The 17698-nt window shown below is 36.5% G+C and overlaps 1 long non-coding RNA gene across 1 annotated transcript in view; it reads left to right on the top strand.

Annotated features, from left to right (window-relative positions):
• The window catches only part of LOC144375190 (uncharacterized), an 84738-nt gene that overhangs the window by 26548 nt on the left and 40492 nt on the right, over positions 1-17698 (top strand). Inside the window, exon 3 of the long non-coding RNA XR_013434676.1 lies at positions 17150-17285. This is a non-coding gene — a long non-coding RNA (uncharacterized LOC144375190). The remainder of the gene's footprint in view (positions 1-17149; positions 17286-17698) is intronic.

The raw sequence follows: 17698 nt of genomic DNA, 5'->3' as shown, positions 1-17698 counted from the left end.
GAAAACTTCAATTGGTTGAGGAAGTAGATCAAATGCTGGGCTTATAACCTCATTTTTACCTTAGATATCTTTCTTTCTTCATTTCTATTCACTATGTATTTTTTACTCTTTCCTTCTTTTTTTTGTACTTTTGACCCATTGATTTACATGAGTTACTCTTTTTTATTCTACTCTCTCAAAACTTGTCTTCTTCTCAGTGATTATGGGATTTTAGACCCAGTTTATTATTGTTAAATTTATATGCATTGTGTAATGCTCCATTTTTGTTTCTTCTATTCACAAATTATTTTGGCAAAGACATTCATACCCATATTTATAGCTACGTTTACTCTTCAATTTATGTTTTCCCTGCTCTCTGCACGTACTCTGGTTTCTTTTATGCCAACAATTCTTACCTACTTGTATGTTTATTTTGATTTATATTTCAGCTAGTGTAACTTTTAAAAGGGAAGAACACTAGTAGAATATTTATGTCTCCTTTTACTTCTAAAAATGTATTCTTGCTGTCTTAAAAGTAACCCAAATGTAGGCACATATATAATTGACTACTGAATTCTTGGGTCATAGTTTTTCCTTCCAACCTCTGTAAGTTTTTGTTTCATTTTTCTTCTGACATCTTTTTTTCCTTGTCTTCCTCCACGGACCAGGAAGCCCCTATCAATTTACTACTGAATGGATGGGAGGCAAATCTTTGGTTGTTCTTATAGCAGCTGCTCAGAAAGGTCCACTCTTTTACAATTGGTGGGAGGCAGAAAATTCTTTGCAGCTTTCAGAATATACAATAATGTTTATATTTATAGTACCATGCAATAATGCATGCATTTCCTGCATTTATATTCCTGTGATCTTTTGATTTGTTTCTAGTTCAAGGTTTTAAAAAATCACCCATGGCCTGTCTCCAGTCCCCATCCTCTCCCTGCCCTCATCAATATATTCTTTTGAGCAATAAAACAGAAATCCAGATTTCCTTCCAGATACTTTCCTGGAAGAATAAATTACTAAATTTTGCATAATAAAGAAACTTTCTAAATAAAAAGAAAGTCCTCCTCTCAGAAGCAAATATTGCAATGACTCTATTTATCAAAGCAGGCAGTGAGAATTAAAGAGAATAATTCCTAGGACTTTGGAATTGGCAGAACCAGTACATGAATGTGGGAGTCAGCGAAGTCCCTCAGGGAAAGGGAGTCAGGAGTCCAATAGGAGAGAACCTGAGGGGTCCAGAGCCTTCATCCAAGTATTCAGACCCGAGTCTTAGTACAAAAGCCAGTGAAAATAAAGATCGAGGGTACCCTTTGTGGGTGGGGCGTCCTGTCACAAAGAATGCTCTATGGAATGGAGGTCTGCATCTTCTGGGGACACTGTCTACATTGACCACGATCGCACTCAAGGATGTCTCTGAAGTACTGAAGCTCATCCTGGACAAGGAGTTGCCCATCTTCTTGAAGAAAATCAAGCTGCATGTTGGATTTTTAACAAAACACCAAGAGAAGACTTAGGGGTCCAAGGTCAACAGTTGCCCATCACATTGCTTGTCTACCCACCACTGGACCTTCACAGAGTAACTAGAGCCAGATGGGGGATATAGGAGAATACTGGAGTAAAAGGGCCAGGGGGTGACCATCACAGCTCTGTTGTAAAGTGACAGATGTTTCTATGGAGAATTAAAACAGAATAAAAAAAGTGTTGGGAATCAAGGCCCAAAGAAGGCAAAGTTGTACTGGTGAGCACCCACCACATGTCCCCTCATCCAGCCATCACCACATCCCTTTGACAGAGGAAGAAGCAGAAAGTCAGGGGAGGCAAGAAACTCTCAGTGTCCCCAGCTTGGCTGGAGTCTACCTGCCCAGATCTGCCTCAGTTCAAATTTATTCCCACTAATGCTTTCTGACTCAACTCTGCCCACCCTCAAGGCAAGGGCAAAGTTGCCCAATGGCCCCTGAGGCTTTGACTTCTGATTCTGTGTCTTGAGTCAGTGTTGGAATTTTAGTCTTAGCTATAGTGCTCCTCACCTTCCCCAACACAGCATCCACCAGAGAAATCTGCAGGAAAAATCTCAAAAGATGACAATGGGAGAGGATGCAGTACCTAAAATGAAAGACAACCGTGATCCCACACAAAGTCCTAGATTCGGATACTTGAGAACATCCTTAGATCCTCCCACATGCAGATTCTCACAACTGAAGCCCTCAGTTTTGTCCCCGTGTTCTTTGAGTGTGCATGGCAAGGATCCAAAGGCAATAAGAAGATAAGATCTTTGGCAGCAAGGGGCTGATGTTCTGGATTTGGTTTGCTAGTGTCTTACTAAGTATTCTTGTGTCCATATTCATAATAGTTATTTGTTTATCCTGAGATTTTCTTTGTAGCTTTTATTTTTATTACTATTTCAATCTCTTCTTACTAAATGTTTGTTCAGATTCTCTCCTTTTTTCCCCTATGACAGGTTTTGGTGCTTTGTACATCCTAAATTATTTAATGTATTGGCATACAAGTGTTCATAGTATTCCCTTATAATCCTCTTTATTTCTGTAAGGTAGGTAGTAATGCCTCCTCTTCCATTTCCAATTTTAATAATCTGAGGCATCTTTGTTTTATTGGTCAGTCTAGTTAAAGATTATTACTTTTTAAATATTTTTTAAAAACCAACTTTAAAAAATGTCTCTATTGTTTCCCTATTCTGTTATGCTCTGTTGGAATGTTTCTTTTGTTTGCTGTAAATGTAATTTGCTCTTCTCTTTTCAATGTCTTAAATTGGGGAGTTAGGATATTAATTTGAAATACTCTTTTTTTTTAGCCTAGGAATTTTTAGTTATAAATTTCTTTCTAAGTTCCACTTTAGCACCAACCGATCATTTTAATTCAGTTCAAAATTATTTGTAATTTTTCTTATGAATTCTTCCTTGACCAATTGGTTTTCAGGGAGCATTATGTAATATACCATATTTACTATTTTCTAATTTCATTCACTTCATGTAGAGAAAGATACCTTGTATCTTTTTTTAATCTTTTAAAATTGAGACCTGTTTCTGTTATTGGTTGGGTATTATATATGTATTAAGTGTAGCTGATTTAGAGTTTTTCCAGGTTCTATTTCCTTGTTAGTTTTTTTGCCCATTTGTTCTATTGATTATTGAAAGTGGGATATTGGATTGTCTGACTCTTTCTTAGTTTTGTCAGGTTTTGCTTCATGTATTTTGAGGCTTTGTTGTTAAGTATTCTATGTGTTTCTCATCCAGCCATAGCACAGACTTTGCTCTTTACTGAAATGTAAACCTAAACCTTATTTTCTTACCTAAGCATCACCTGTAACATAGAGATATTCATGGAAAGTCCAAAAGGAGGAAAAATTTTGCCCTCTTAGACTGACCTGCATAGATCAATACTTGGAGCCTGGGCTTTTGAACGAGGTTAGCTATTCTAAGTCCTAGAGTCAATCTTTGTGTCTTCCTGAAAACATCATAGAGGCAACACCCTCAACCCTGGGCAAGTGAGGCCAGTCTCGTTTCTGATTAGTGTTAGAAAATTTACCAAATAAAAATGCAAAAATGTCAGTTTAATGTGATTATTTATAGCAACTTGTGCATATGTATATTGAGATAAAGGAAAACTACTACATGAGTCTATTAAATGAAAAATTATTCATTGATTTTCTTAAATAAATTGTAAGCATCCAAATCAAACAGAAATTTCTGTAATTTTATTTCCTTGATATTCTTGTTGTCTTGGCTCCTTGTTGCATAGACTCTGCTAAAAATTCCTTATAGTTAAAATCCATATTCTATTTACATTTTATCATAGTTTCTATGGTATCATAGAACTTATTTTATGTTTTTTAGTTCAACAATTATTAATGAGAAAAAATGACCTAGCACAGTGGACATCTACTATCACTAAAGTTTACCACTTGGTAAGCTTCTCAATTTAGATATGTTAACATATATCTTTCATGACATAACTTGCTTTCCCATTGTTCATGATTATATTGAATCTCTTCATTTCATTGACTTAAAACTTTTTTTCACTGACAAACAGGGCATTATTGTTAAATTTTATTCCCTTCTTCAGCAGTACACATCATGAGTTTATTTGTTCCCATGCTGAAGGAGCATTAGTACTAACATCCATGTATAAAATTGAATTCTTTGAGATGAAATCCATTTCAAAAGATAATCATGGTAAATACTGAAATAATTATACTCTTCAAATCAAAATTTCTTCTCCTGTTCATAAATGATGCTGTGCCCAGTATGAACAACCTTGACACTTACAATTCTTCCTTGAATCCATTCAATAAGTTGTGTAAAACCAAGGAGTACTTCAAGAACACTGTTTACTTTTCTTTAAATTTGCATAATTTTTTTTGCTAAAGAGATTTTGAAAACTATGAAAAAGAAATAAGTAGGCTTCCCTCGATGAGTTATTTCAAAGTCAACAAGAACTTTTTAGGCCACCAGAATTAAGTACAGCTTCAGTGCTTCAAAATAAACAGGATGCTCTCAACGGCATTTGTTGAAGAAGCCCTACTGGTTTTTGAATTTGAAAAAATTGAAGAATTTTGAATGGAAGCACAATTACAAAGGCTCCAGTCATTCACTTTGGACAGTGTTAAAGTCAGAGAACAATTTCGTGAATATTACTTCAATGTCAACAGAAAGGAGACAAATGTTGTCCAACCAGCATTAAGCAGAGTGTGGACAGAATGGCTGACCCTTTATTCCAACTTTGTATCAACATGTACATTTGTATTATCTCTGTCAAAAGCAGTTCCATTATTTTATTAATTCCTTACTAAACAGGAGGGTTTTCTATAAAAAATTGCTTTTGTTTCTGAAGTCTTATGGAAGGAATTTTACTTATATCAGCTTTATAAATCAGTTCTTTTCATGAAAAAAACACTGCACAAGTAACGGGAATTTTTTTTTTCATTGTGATTACTTGCAATCATGCAATCATAATAAAAGGTGAAGCATTTAGATCTTTGATAATCTCTGTAATAGTAAGTGGGACTATTAAGCTTTTTTGTTATTGCAGTAGATTTCATCCTGGCACTTGAAAATTTGCTTGCAATTTTGGAATCTGAAAATACTTTTAGTAGTAGTATGTTCAAACACTCATTTGAACTGAAAGACTGATGATGATATACAGCGTGGGAAGCCATTACAACTTCTGCTGTGATTATTTTGTCTTCTTCCTCTGAGTTTATTTTAATCAAAAAATTTGTTATTTTATCACTTCCTTTGCAAGTAGTGGAGGAAATCATACATCTCTAAAGCTTTGCTGTCAGTATATGGTGGCTTACATCTGACTTCCAATTTTCAATTCTGAATAACAATTGCATATGATTTAGAGAGCGATAGACTTTCAATATGGTGTACTGAATAACAACTGCATACTGTTTAGACTTACAAAGGACATTTTTCTCATTTGATAAATGTCATAAAGTTCATCCAAATTTACACATATGTTTTGGCACTTGAGAGTTCATATATACACAAATAAAGAATAGGTAATAGAACTGTCCAACTTGAGAAGATTGCCAGTCTTTTCTCCGCTGTGCTTGTCACTCTCAAGTCCAAGCTTGTAGCATAACAGTAATCTGGGGTCCAATTGTTGAAAGGGTTGAGAATTTGTAAACAAACAATAAATTAAAAATCAAATGCAAAGCAAGGTGAATGTCCCAAATGCTAGTAAGGGAGAATTGCCCTTCTTAAGCACAATCTTCCTAAACAAACTAAAGTTGATCTTACTGAAGGTTTTGGGAATCTTGGCATTCAGAATTGGTGGATTTTCAGAAGTGGGAATGTTTAAGCATTGAAGATTTCCATCTGTGTTAATGTAGTCAGGATTAAGACTGCTGTTAACAGGTACCCAGGAGCATGGTCCCTGGAGTGAGACCATCAGTGTCTGGCTGTTTTCTGGCGTGATGGCCTGTCTTGATTGGTTAACTTCCAGAAGCGAACAAGTGGCCTGAGGTCATCACTGATTGGCTGATTTCAGAGCATGCATACTGTTTTGAAGTGGTTACTAATTCCTGTCTTGGAGCTTTGGCAAAAGAATAGTCTTTTCCTTTCTTAGATAAAGAAAATAGACATTTTTAATGCTTAGCATCCTACTTCACTGCCTTGCCTTCCAGACTTTGGTCTTCCCTTTAGCCTGCATGAGTGTCCTTGAGGGATTGTCCTGAGCTTTCTCTGAAGAGGTGTAATTTTCAGCTTGTGTTGTTATTTAAGTGATTTAAGGGCCAGATTCTGTGGCAGAATGGTTTGCTTAGCTACTGAATTCTTGTACTTAATTGAAAATAAAATCTGTGATTACAAAATATTTTGGCTGTCCTGAGAAAGTTGAAATAGGATGCAAGGCAATATCCCTTAGAGCAATGTCCAATTCACGCAAAATGCTCATCAACTCTTTGCAAAGAGCAGAAGTGAGTTTTTCCAAAGCTTCTTCACCCCAAACTTTTACCTTCACATCGGTACGCTATGACCTGTTCTCCTTAGTCAGGTCATGGTGACCTGACCCAAAGGTGAGGAACAAAGTACTCTATCTGAAAGGCTGCTATTCCTAATGGGCTTCCAAGAGGCAAACATGAAATTTAAATTTCAACCCAAATTACGGAAAACTGCCTCTAACATGCTCTCTCGACTTGTCAACTGATAGAGTCTACTGTGCCAACCTCACCATTATCTCAATGGATATTTTAATTCTTTTATTTAATTTTAAATTCTTCATATTCTTTCCTTATTATATTCAGTTTCCTACCTTCTGTTTGCCTTTTTGTCAAGTCCCTTCTTTTGAATCTGCTCATTTATCGGATAATTTTCCTTTTGTTGAGTTTATCTGTTTTTCTTTTTAACATGAATACAAAATAGATATTAACTAGAACTTTCAGTTTACAGCTATTTAGAAATCCCTTCCACTTTCATGCCATATTTTCCTCCTTTTATGTTTATTCCTCTTTTGAATAGTCTTTCATAAGCTCCTGTTGAACTTCTCTCTTCTTGAGATATGTTCTGTTTTTTTTTTTTTTCCAGTTCTGCTTTATCTCTGCCATTATCACCTAGATCTCTACTTATTCCTCCCTTTGTGATTGATGCAGGCTTCTCAGTGGAGGGAGGAATTGGGGCTAAGTGCAGGCTCTGTGTTCAATTATGACTTCGAGTCTCTATGTGTATTGAAGTTCTACAACAGCTCCAATTTTGTATACCCAGGTTTTATTTTTCCCTGTCTCTGTTCCAGACACATTATATGTTCCTGGCACCATTGTTCTTTTTGATTGTACAGAACCACTTCCTTTTCCCTTTCTTCACTTCAAAGAACTCAAGTTAAACCACATCTTCAGTATAGGTGCCAGATTCATTTGAGGAATGCTCACAGTCTTCAACTCTCATGTTACATGCTCTTGATTTTGATAATATAAGAATATTTAGGGCTGGGGTCCTGGCTCAGTGGTACAGCACTCTCCTAGCACGTGCGGGGCCCTGGGTTTGATCCTCAGAACCACACTAAAAAAAAAAAAAGATGAATAAAGGTATTGTGTCCAACTACAACTGAGGAAAAAAAGAAAAGAACAGAACATTTCAAGGTATTTCAAGGAAGTGTGCCTTATTTTCTGTGGTATCCGACCTCATCAAATATAGTACTTCCTCACTAGATGGTATCTGTTTATTCTCTGTAACATAGCCTCATTGTTTTAGTCAGCTTTTTAATTGCTGTGGCCAGAAGACCTGACAAGAGCAACGTAGAGAAGTAAAAGTTCATTTTGGCTGATGGTTTCTGAGGTTCAGTCCATAGTTGGCTGAGTCCAGAGCTCTTGACCTGAGCTGAGAAAGAGTATCATGGTGGAGGAACTTGGCAGAGGAAAGCAGTTCACTATGTGGCAACCAGAAAACACACACACACACACACACACACACACACAGAGAGAGAGAGAGAGAGAGAGAGAGAGAGAGAGAGCGCTCTGATCACCAGGGACCAAATATAAACCATAAAGCCATGCCCCCATTGATATACCATCTCTAGCCATACCCACCTACCTATAGTTACCACCCAATTAATCCATATCAGTAGCTTAATCTGCTGATTAGGTTACAGTTCTCAGAATCTAACTACTCCACCTCTGAACATTCCTGCATTGTATCACACATTTTCAAACCATAGCATTTACGTTTATGTTTCCAAGGAATTGTTTGTATAATTTTGCCTGTACTTATGGTTCTACCTGTCTTTTATCTAAGAAAATTGTCTCCAAAAATTTCTCACCTGTGAGTAGACTCCTCTCAATTTAGGCCATTAGCCATTTCTTTCCTATTTTTTTTCTATTTATAGAATATTATGGAATATTGAGATCAGAGGTAGTTCAGATTCTGAATTTCAGAACAATCCAATCCACAAAGCTCTACTTGGATTTTTGTATTACTGCAAACTTAAATTCATATTACTTGAAGAAGATTTAAGGTGGCTTAAACTTGCAAATTTTATTCCTTTTACTCTTGTTGTTTTTTTGTATTGACTCTAAAGTTTTTTAAAAATAACTAGTTTTCCAGAAATGGATATAATCATGTCTCACTCACTCTATGTACTAAGGTTTAGAGGAAAGGGATGCTCCTACTTCCTTTCCAAGAGCTAAGGTAGGAAGTAAGTTATTCCGCAGCAGAGTAAAATACTGGGCAAGAGGTGAAGGAAATGAGGTTGTCCTAAGTCTGAGGTGTGCTGTCAGATTTAACTGTAGACATACCTGTTCAACTTCTTGATAGTGATTTGAACAAAGCATAGGCAAACATTTTATGTAAAGAGAGAAAAAAAATATTTGTTAGACTCAGTAGGCCACATGTTCTCAATTACAACTATTCAATTCTGCTGTTGTTTTATAAAAATAGCCACAAACTGTATATAAACAATTGAGCTTGCTATGTCCCCATGAATCTTTCATTATAAATATAGTTGATGAAACAGAAGAGACCCTGGACCACAGGTTGCTGACCCCTGATTTAAAATAATTTTTGACTAATGACTATTTAATAATTATCAAAAAGTAAAAGTGCTTGAATATTAACAGAGCTTAGAAAGAAAATATTAAATTCACTACTTATTTTTGGGTAGATTTGATTGGTACTGTGAAAGCAGGAATTATATGTACATGTGATATTATATATATATATATGTATATATATACATACACATACATACATATATGTGTGTGTACATGCCTAACATATGCCAAGCAAAGTACATATTATACATGCATGCATATTATAACATGAATATATTAGAAACTTAATAAGTGTTGGTTTCATAAATAAATAAGTAAACACTACTAATTCACCCTTCTCTGTTCTTCATATTACTTGAAATTATTATCAATATGTCTTTTCTTGATTCTTTCCCCTTATTTTCTTTATTTATCTTTATTCTTTCCCCTAGTATTTGCAGGTCCCCTTGACATTCAAAAACTCTATTTAAAGATACCTCTACTCATAGCAAATTTTATCTCTTTCCCACCCTGTACATTTGCTATTACTTAAAGTTGTTATCTAGTTTGCTTCAGCCCTTCTCTTGTATCCCATTACCCACTCCCCAGTGTCTCCATCACTATGGAACTCCTAAAGCTCTCTGTGTATTTGGCTGAAGGACATTCCTTCAACAAATATCATACTGATGGATTACATTTGTTCTTTGATTTTTTAAAACTTCTTTAAATTTTTTAGACCTTCTACATTCTCTTGTATACATATTGGGTATATCTCTCCTGCATGGAATGTCATCCATTCTACTCCTATGCATGAAATGACAATATTGTACTTTTGAGGCCCAGAAAACGTCTTTTATGGGTGGACCTTGGGATTCACAGATATTTTTCACTTTTATTGTCTATCATTTCCTTCTTTTATGGCATTCAGTTCTCTCTCCATGGGCCACTTAAGTCCAATGAAATTATGTAATCATCTAGTCTTCCCTTCAGTCTTCTTTGATAGGAGAGGAAACTCTGCATGGCTCCTTTCTGACATGCCTGTCCCTTTGAGGAGGAGAATTTTACTATATTATTTATACCATCTCACCCCTACCACCAGCAGCTAAGGTTTTTAGCTCCAGGCTTGCAGGTGGTACCCTGGCAGCAAGTTCTTAGTCACTCACTCCATATACCAAACCTTCTGCTTGCAGAATCCATGAACCCCCAGGACAGCAGGTCTTTGCAGGATAGACCTCAATGTTCTTAGGTCTTAGGATTCACAATCATCACCAAGTCCAGAGAATGCCAGCATACTCTATTGCAAGGTGTCACCATTAGCTTCTTCCTGGAGAGTGCCTCAGGGATGGAATATGTAAGGTCAGTACAAGATCTACCAGACTTTCTCTAGAAAATCTGAGGGATCGCAGGTTCCCTGAAATCATCCCAAAGACTCTCCATCTGATGAACTCTTTGAAGACTTTTGGATTTTCTGAATCGGAACATAGGACAAACTTGCACCCTCAGTACAAGTTTATGTGACTGGACGTGTCAAGTGGTAAATAGAAATCAAGGCTGATCCTTTAATGGGATGCACATACTCCTTCAAGGACACAGGGTGGCTTCATAAAGTGTCCACTCATGGGAGTGCTCTGATTGCATTTGAGTCCTCTTCTCAGGCTCTGTGAGTCTCTTCCCTTATTGTATAGAAACCCATGGGCCATCGAAGTCTAAGGAAATTATTTAATCATATAGGCTTATGCTCAGTAAAGTTTGGATCTATCTCTCAGCATATGTCTCCATTGCAGTCCAGGAAGCCCCCAGTAGTAAAATTTTAGTGTGTTTCTCAGAATAATATGGAAGACATACTCTTTTCTGTGAGACTATAAGAGACCCAGGCATGAATAATTGTACCTTAGTCTATGATTGGTAGTAGCACTCAGTGACAATATTATGCTGCATGACATTTGGTTGTGGGTCCATCTGGATTGCCTAAGAGTGGTTCTAACCATTTAGTGTGCATTTGAATCTCCTGGAAAGCTTGTTACAAATGCAGATGTGTGATGCCCAGTCTTAAAATGTGTGGACCATTCTGTGGGCTTGGAACTCTGCATTGTAGAATTCCCTCAGTGGACTCTGAAGCAGAAGGTCCAGAGATCATATATCTGAAAATACTGGGCAGTAGAAAATATGGATTTGCAGGCCCCAAAGCATAACAGACTTGGCCTCTGGGGACACAGAGGCAAGTATAGAAGTGTTTTGGATCATTACTCTCTGGAAATCCCATTTATCATCCTCTTGACATCTTTTGAAGCAGAGGACAGTAGGACATCATCAGAATGATTTCTTCTTTCTTTATTCCAGGTCTGAAAGCATAACTGCACTTAGTCCCAATGGGTCAAGGAGACTAGTTCAGGTTCATAGACTCTGCACAAGAAGATATTTTGGGAAGTAGAGATGAGTTGAGTTTATTCCTGTTCAACATATGGGTTTTGGAGGTAACTGGGACTTCAAAGGTAGAATGGGATACACTGAAGAGAAGGGGTACAGGCTGGGCTGGGCTCCATGTGAGCAAAGAGAAGACCGTCTTAGAATACTGCAAGGATAATTTCTTTGTGTTTAGAAAAGCAGAATATATATTTTACCAGTACCAACAACCCAGTTTGTTTTGCCTAACTTCTGTATTGATTGATAAGATTCTTGTGCTTTTAGGTCATAGACTTGGTGAACTCAACAAAATATACTTAACTGTGGCCTAACACAAGCAGTGTATCTGAAGATTATCCATAATGCTTGTAGTAATGGGTAAATGGGCAATCTGATCCAGGCCTGGGCCAGAATTAGCACCAGCTATATTTCCAGATTGCTGAGTAAATTGCACTGGTAGAGAGGAGCGGGGGGGGGCAGGGGGGAATGAAAATACAGAACTGGAACCACTTAAGGGAAGTTGGATGAGGAAAAAAGAATAGACTCAGTGAATGTGCTTAGAGAAAGGCTTGTTGGCAAGCAAAGTCTGCCATCTGAAAATAGCTCATGGAGAGTAATGAGAAGTCACATTTCAGGAGAATGGAGTGTCCTGAGAAAAAAGGTGACATAGAAATAATAGTCAGGGAATTGGCTTCTGTGATGTCATTACCCTGCTATTATGCACCAGCCAATGTTAGTGTTCAGAGGGCTGATGTGGGTCATGTGTGCAAGGCAGGGCATGGCGCAGGAATCATGGGCCCATCTAGGCCATGGGAGATGCCTCAGTGCAGTAGACAGAGTCTTGATCTTGAGTCAAGCTTCCTTGCATAGACTGGGCAGAAGGGTAGGAAAGGGTGTCTGCAAACCTGGGAATTGCACAAAGCACTCTCTCAAGTCTTGCCTCTGGGATTTGTAACTGGATCCATTTCTCTAATCCACATTGCCACTTAACTTTCTCCTTCCTCTCCCCACTCACTCTTCCCTCATGTAATCTGTTCCAACTCTGCTTGTTCACAACTTTGTCTGCCCTAGAGTATTCTGAAGAGCTGCTGGCATCTATACTTTGTGTCTTGTTAATCATCTTAAAGTTCATAGCTGCTGAAAACAAAATCTTCATTGATGTACAGCCTCATTTAATTTCACTTTCAGCCTCTGTCATGTTGTAGTTCACTAGCTTACTGTAAATCTCAGGAAAATTGCTTGTGATCTTTTACCAGCTGCTGCCCTTCATTCATTCGATACTGACTTGTGGGAGTTCACTTTTTCAGTCACAGATTTTAGATGACAGCACATTAAACAGAGTCAATTTAGAGTTCACCTTCTTCTTCCCTTTCTCCCCTAAAGATTACAAAAGTCCTATTTATATGTCTAGGGGGATACCCGGGATTTGGAATTCTGATCTCATGAGCTGAGAGCTGAAATATTAACAAATCTATGTGTAAATTTGCAGATGTTATGGATCTTTTAGGACAATTTCTCTCCTGAGAGGTTTGAAGGTTCTCCTTCAAGGAGCCAACTGAAGGAAATTCTGTTTGGATGGTAGTAATTCATTTTACTTCCCCCATTGGAGCTCAGGAGCCCATTACTGCAATTTTTCATTGAGAAGTCATACCTGTTGTTTGACAAGGCCTGTTCATAATCTGTGTGGGTTGAAGAGAGTGTCTGTTGGTGTGTGATCAATTATTTTCTTCAGTGCAGTAGTCTCACTGAATGTGGGCTGTATGCAAGGATTTGATCATGTTTAGAGAACTCAAGAGAAAAATGAGTTTTGGGTGTTTTCTATTTATTATGGGCCTTTAAACACCAACTACTCTGCTACCTGCCAACTGCAAACATATTTTTTATGACAAACTTGTGAGTTACTGCCTTTCTACAGGAAAATTTTCATGAAGGATAAAAAATTTAGTGTATGGCCCAGTATTTCAAATATAGAGCAATTAATGTACTTTTGTACCAGGCTATATATCTATCTACCTATCTACCTACCTACCTACCCACCTATCTATTCATCCATCCATCCATCATCAAGCTTTTTAAAAATAAATGCAAAGCACAACACGAATAGATTCGTCAACATTAAAAAAGTATATATATACATATATGTAAATTGTGTTCTCTTTATTAAATTATATCTTTATACCTGTGAAAATGAATGAGCCAAAGTGACACGTATTGATATGGATGAATCTCAAAAACAAATTATATAATAAAAATACCCTCTTTTATGTAAGATACTTAGGATGGTTTTATTTATATGAAGATTTAAAATAAGAAAAAGTAAACAATATTATTTAGAGATACTTTCATAAGAGATAAAGTTACATAAATGTTGAGACTCATTAATTGTCAGAAGTTCAGGGAAGTAGCTATCTAGGTCAGAGAGAGTAGAGATGCATGTGGAAAGAGACGAAATAGTGGGCTTCAAAGGGATTAACATGATCTATTAAAATTGGTCCAAGGTGGTTATGATATTATTTGTTATTTTAATTCAATACAACTTTTTGTAGAAATGACATTTTCATAACAAAAAATAAATAAAAGGAATAGACTCAGGGAATGTGTTTGGAAGAAGGATTTCTCTTACTTCCAGCTTCCACCTTTATTCACTGGCTACACCATCCAAAAAGATGTAATTCTAACAATACTGTGTAAGTGTCTTTGAACCTTGGCCTCCCCACCTCCATTGAAATTTCTCAACGCATTTCAGCCAGTTTTTTCAACAGCCTCTTTCTAGGGATTATATTCCTATTTGTTAATCTCATTTGCTCAAATCCCCTTCTCTTCTGCCTCAATGAAACCTTGAGGAGTGATTCCACTGCTTTCTCACAATCTGTTATAATCCAGTATCTGTATTTTGCTGCTTCTTCACCTATATTCCATGGTCAATTATTATAATAAGCCCTGGGAAATACCTCTACTCCATTACCTTTGCACCATTCCATATGTCTGGAAGAAGTTACCGGTATTCATTCTCATAGGTGGCAGTGTTTCAAATGAACAGAAAAGTTTATATATTGTCCCTAAGTGGTATGTCCAAACCAAGCAGGCCTCAGACTGCACATTGGAACCCTCAGTCTGGCACATCCTCCACTCACATGAAATACTCACCAGTTTCTATTCTTTGTTCTCTCAAGTCACTTTTGGACCAGTTGGGAGACCTGCCCTCCTTTCCCAGAGAGCTGCTTTAAATAAGTAAGAAACATTTTCATACCATTTAGGAGGGTGTGGTATCATCAGTCTTAACATCCAAATCAAATTTTGAGTGGGGCCCCTTCCATGTCTGAAAAGCGACCACAAGAAACCATATCCAGCTCAAATTAGCACCTCAGCCATGGGGCACATAGAAAGGTATGGTATTGGATTTTTTTCTACGTTAGAATTTTTAAACCTTTTACTTTGATTATTTAAAGAATGTGAAAGAGTGAAATCAGTAAGCAGAGTTATGAAGAAATTGCACTAGTTCAGTTCAGAGTGTATATAGTCTGTCTTCAAATGGGAGCAGTGTAGGGAAGCGAATGCTTTGAAAGCCGGAGCCAAGAGGATAACCTGAACACTGTTATAGCAGGAAACACTGGGGATAGAGCAGTTCTGAGGTTAGGGTGAGGATAATCAAGGCTTTTTCTTTTGACAATTGAATTTGAGATATTTACTGGCTATCCAAGCAGAGTTGCAGAATATGCAGCTGGATACAGAAGTCTGGAGTTCAGAGTTGGGTGGGAGGAGTATGGGTACAGGCTGAAATGGATTGAAAGTCTTTTATAAAGGTCATAACATCTCTCTGAAAGTAATTTACAAAGAAAATTGAAACCGAACATAAGTTAATAACATGCATCCAATTCTTTTTTTTTTCATGTTTGTTGAGGCATAATTGACAAATCCGTATAATTTTGGGGAGTAAAATGTGATGTTTTATATACATATGACATATACACTTATTCTTTGCTTTGGGGATATGTTCTAAGAAATACTTTGTTAGGCAATTTCATTGTATGCTCTATGACATCATCGGGTAAATTAATCTTATGGTTCCATTATTGTGTATATATATATGTCCCTTCTATCATTGACCAAAATGTTGACTGAAACATCAAAGAATCATAATTCAGTGCACGACTGCAAATTGGGAAATGATTACCATGCTTGAGCTAACAAACATCCATCACCTCACTTAGTTCCCTTTTTATTTTTATGTTGATAATACTTAAAATTTATTCTCTTGCCAAGTTTCAAGTATAATATAGTATTGTTAATTTTGTTGTTAATAATTACCAATCTCTTCTCCAGAATGTATTCATCCTGTATAACTGAAACTTTTTATTCTTTGACCAACAATTAAATTATTTTATGACTGGATTCTTGTGAACAACTGACATTATTGCAAAAATGTATACTCACAAAACACTGAGGGTTTTTAACATCTCAGAGACTTATTTCTTTTCTTTACTTTATTTCTTTTTAGTTGTAGGTGGACACAATATCTTTGTTTTATTTATTTATTTTCTAGTGTGGTGCTGCGGATCGAATCCAGTACCTTATGCATGCGAGGCAAGTGCTCAACCACTGAGCTACAACCACAGTCCCCTCAGAGACTTATTTCTTGATACTTACTTGACTACCTTGATTGATATCTTTAATTATTTTTATAAGTTAGGCTTTTATAAATATTTATATTTAAAGGGCTTTAAATTTGGCTCAAACCTACCTATATTAAAAAATAAATAATTACTTTTGCCCATGACAATTAAAATAAAATTATAAAGGAGTTTGATATAAAAAGACTCAAAAGGCATGATTTGTTACTGCTTTTTCTTCCATTGCTATTGTCAATTTGTTGTATGAAGTTCTAACTAAATTATTATCTCTTCGGTGTTTATGGTCCTTAATAAGTATCCTCTTGAGGAAGTTAAAATGTTTTCTTCTTTTTAAAAATTATTAATATTGTATTTTTTCTATGAATAGAAAGTATCATTTGTTTCTATATAATGACAACATAGTTTAGAGGAATTTGGATCAAAAGTAAAAGAAAATCATACTAACTTTGTATAAAGTTCATTGGCTGATTCAGAAGATCAGGCAACATGGTTCCTTCCTCCTTCCCTCTCTCCTTTCCTTCTTTCCTTCCCTCTCTCCCTTCCTTTTCTCCTTCCCTCCCTTTCTTCCTTCCTTCCTTCCTTCCTTCCTTCCTTCCTCCCTCCCTCCCTCCCTCCCTCCCTCCCTCCCTCCCTCCCTCCCTCCCTCCCTTCCTTCCTTCCTTCCTTCCTTCCTTCCTTCCTTCCTTCCCTCCCTCTTTCCTTCCTTTCTTTCTTCTCTCTCTCTTTTTCTTTCCATACCTCATTTTGCTTTCCCCTACATTCCTGGCATGGCAAATGTACATGATCAATGTCCATCATGAGACCACATATTGCTAGAACTTTATATCCAGGCAATATTTGATGAGCACTTGTTTTTAGACTGGGAGCCCTTCTTCCTGTTCTTATTCACAGGCTCTCTATCAGGTAAATGAAGGAAGGGTGATCATTCATCTTTTGCTTCAAATTTTTTGTTAATTTATCAGTTAACTGTCCATTAACTCTCTTTTCCCCTTATTTGTCAAAATCTCAACACAGAAAAACATTTTGCAGCTATTTAAATGTGACCAGTCTTGAGTACTCTGTTAACTCACCAAAAAATTCCATTAATATTACAAGGCACGTGGAAATGAATGTAATTTAGTAATTGAGTGATTGTATGCTTATTTTCTAGATTTTTGGAAGTGTTGATTATGTTGCATTAACAAAGAAAATTAACAAATTTAAAGTGATTTAACTCCTTATTGGAAACACTTGCATCCATTACAAGAGAAAAACTGTCATAGAGGTCGGGGAAGCAATGCAAACCCGTAAGTTTTAATGTGAATTAATTACAGAGGTGTTCTTATTACCTTCAACAGTACAAAGCAGTTGAGAAAAGAAATAGGATGTTAAAGAATAAAAGGACTAATATCTGTGACCAAATAGATTAATATTGTCCCACAGTCTTTATCTTTTGTCATAGAAGAAAACTTCCATTCTAACTAATTGGATTTACTCCAGAAGTATAATTATGTTTGATCAAAACCCTGAATATGAAACTCTGTCAAACAAATAAATGATACTAATTCAGAAAAGCCATTAAATTATAACCTTGTATAGTTCTGGAGACTCAAATGTCGCATTAGAGGTATAAAACTCATAGTTTTTTGTAGGCCACATTCATAATTCCTTGACAATACCTCAAAATTCAGACAACTTCTTGAATATTTATTTCTAGTCA

The sequence above is a fragment of the Ictidomys tridecemlineatus genome, chromosome 1, assembly GCF_052094955.1.
Source record: "Ictidomys tridecemlineatus isolate mIctTri1 chromosome 1, mIctTri1.hap1, whole genome shotgun sequence".
NCBI classification, from domain to species: domain Eukaryota; kingdom Metazoa; phylum Chordata; class Mammalia; order Rodentia; family Sciuridae; genus Ictidomys; species Ictidomys tridecemlineatus.
The sequence above is the reverse complement of the archived record's forward strand: the minus strand, read 5'-3'. Positions and strand labels throughout refer to the sequence as shown.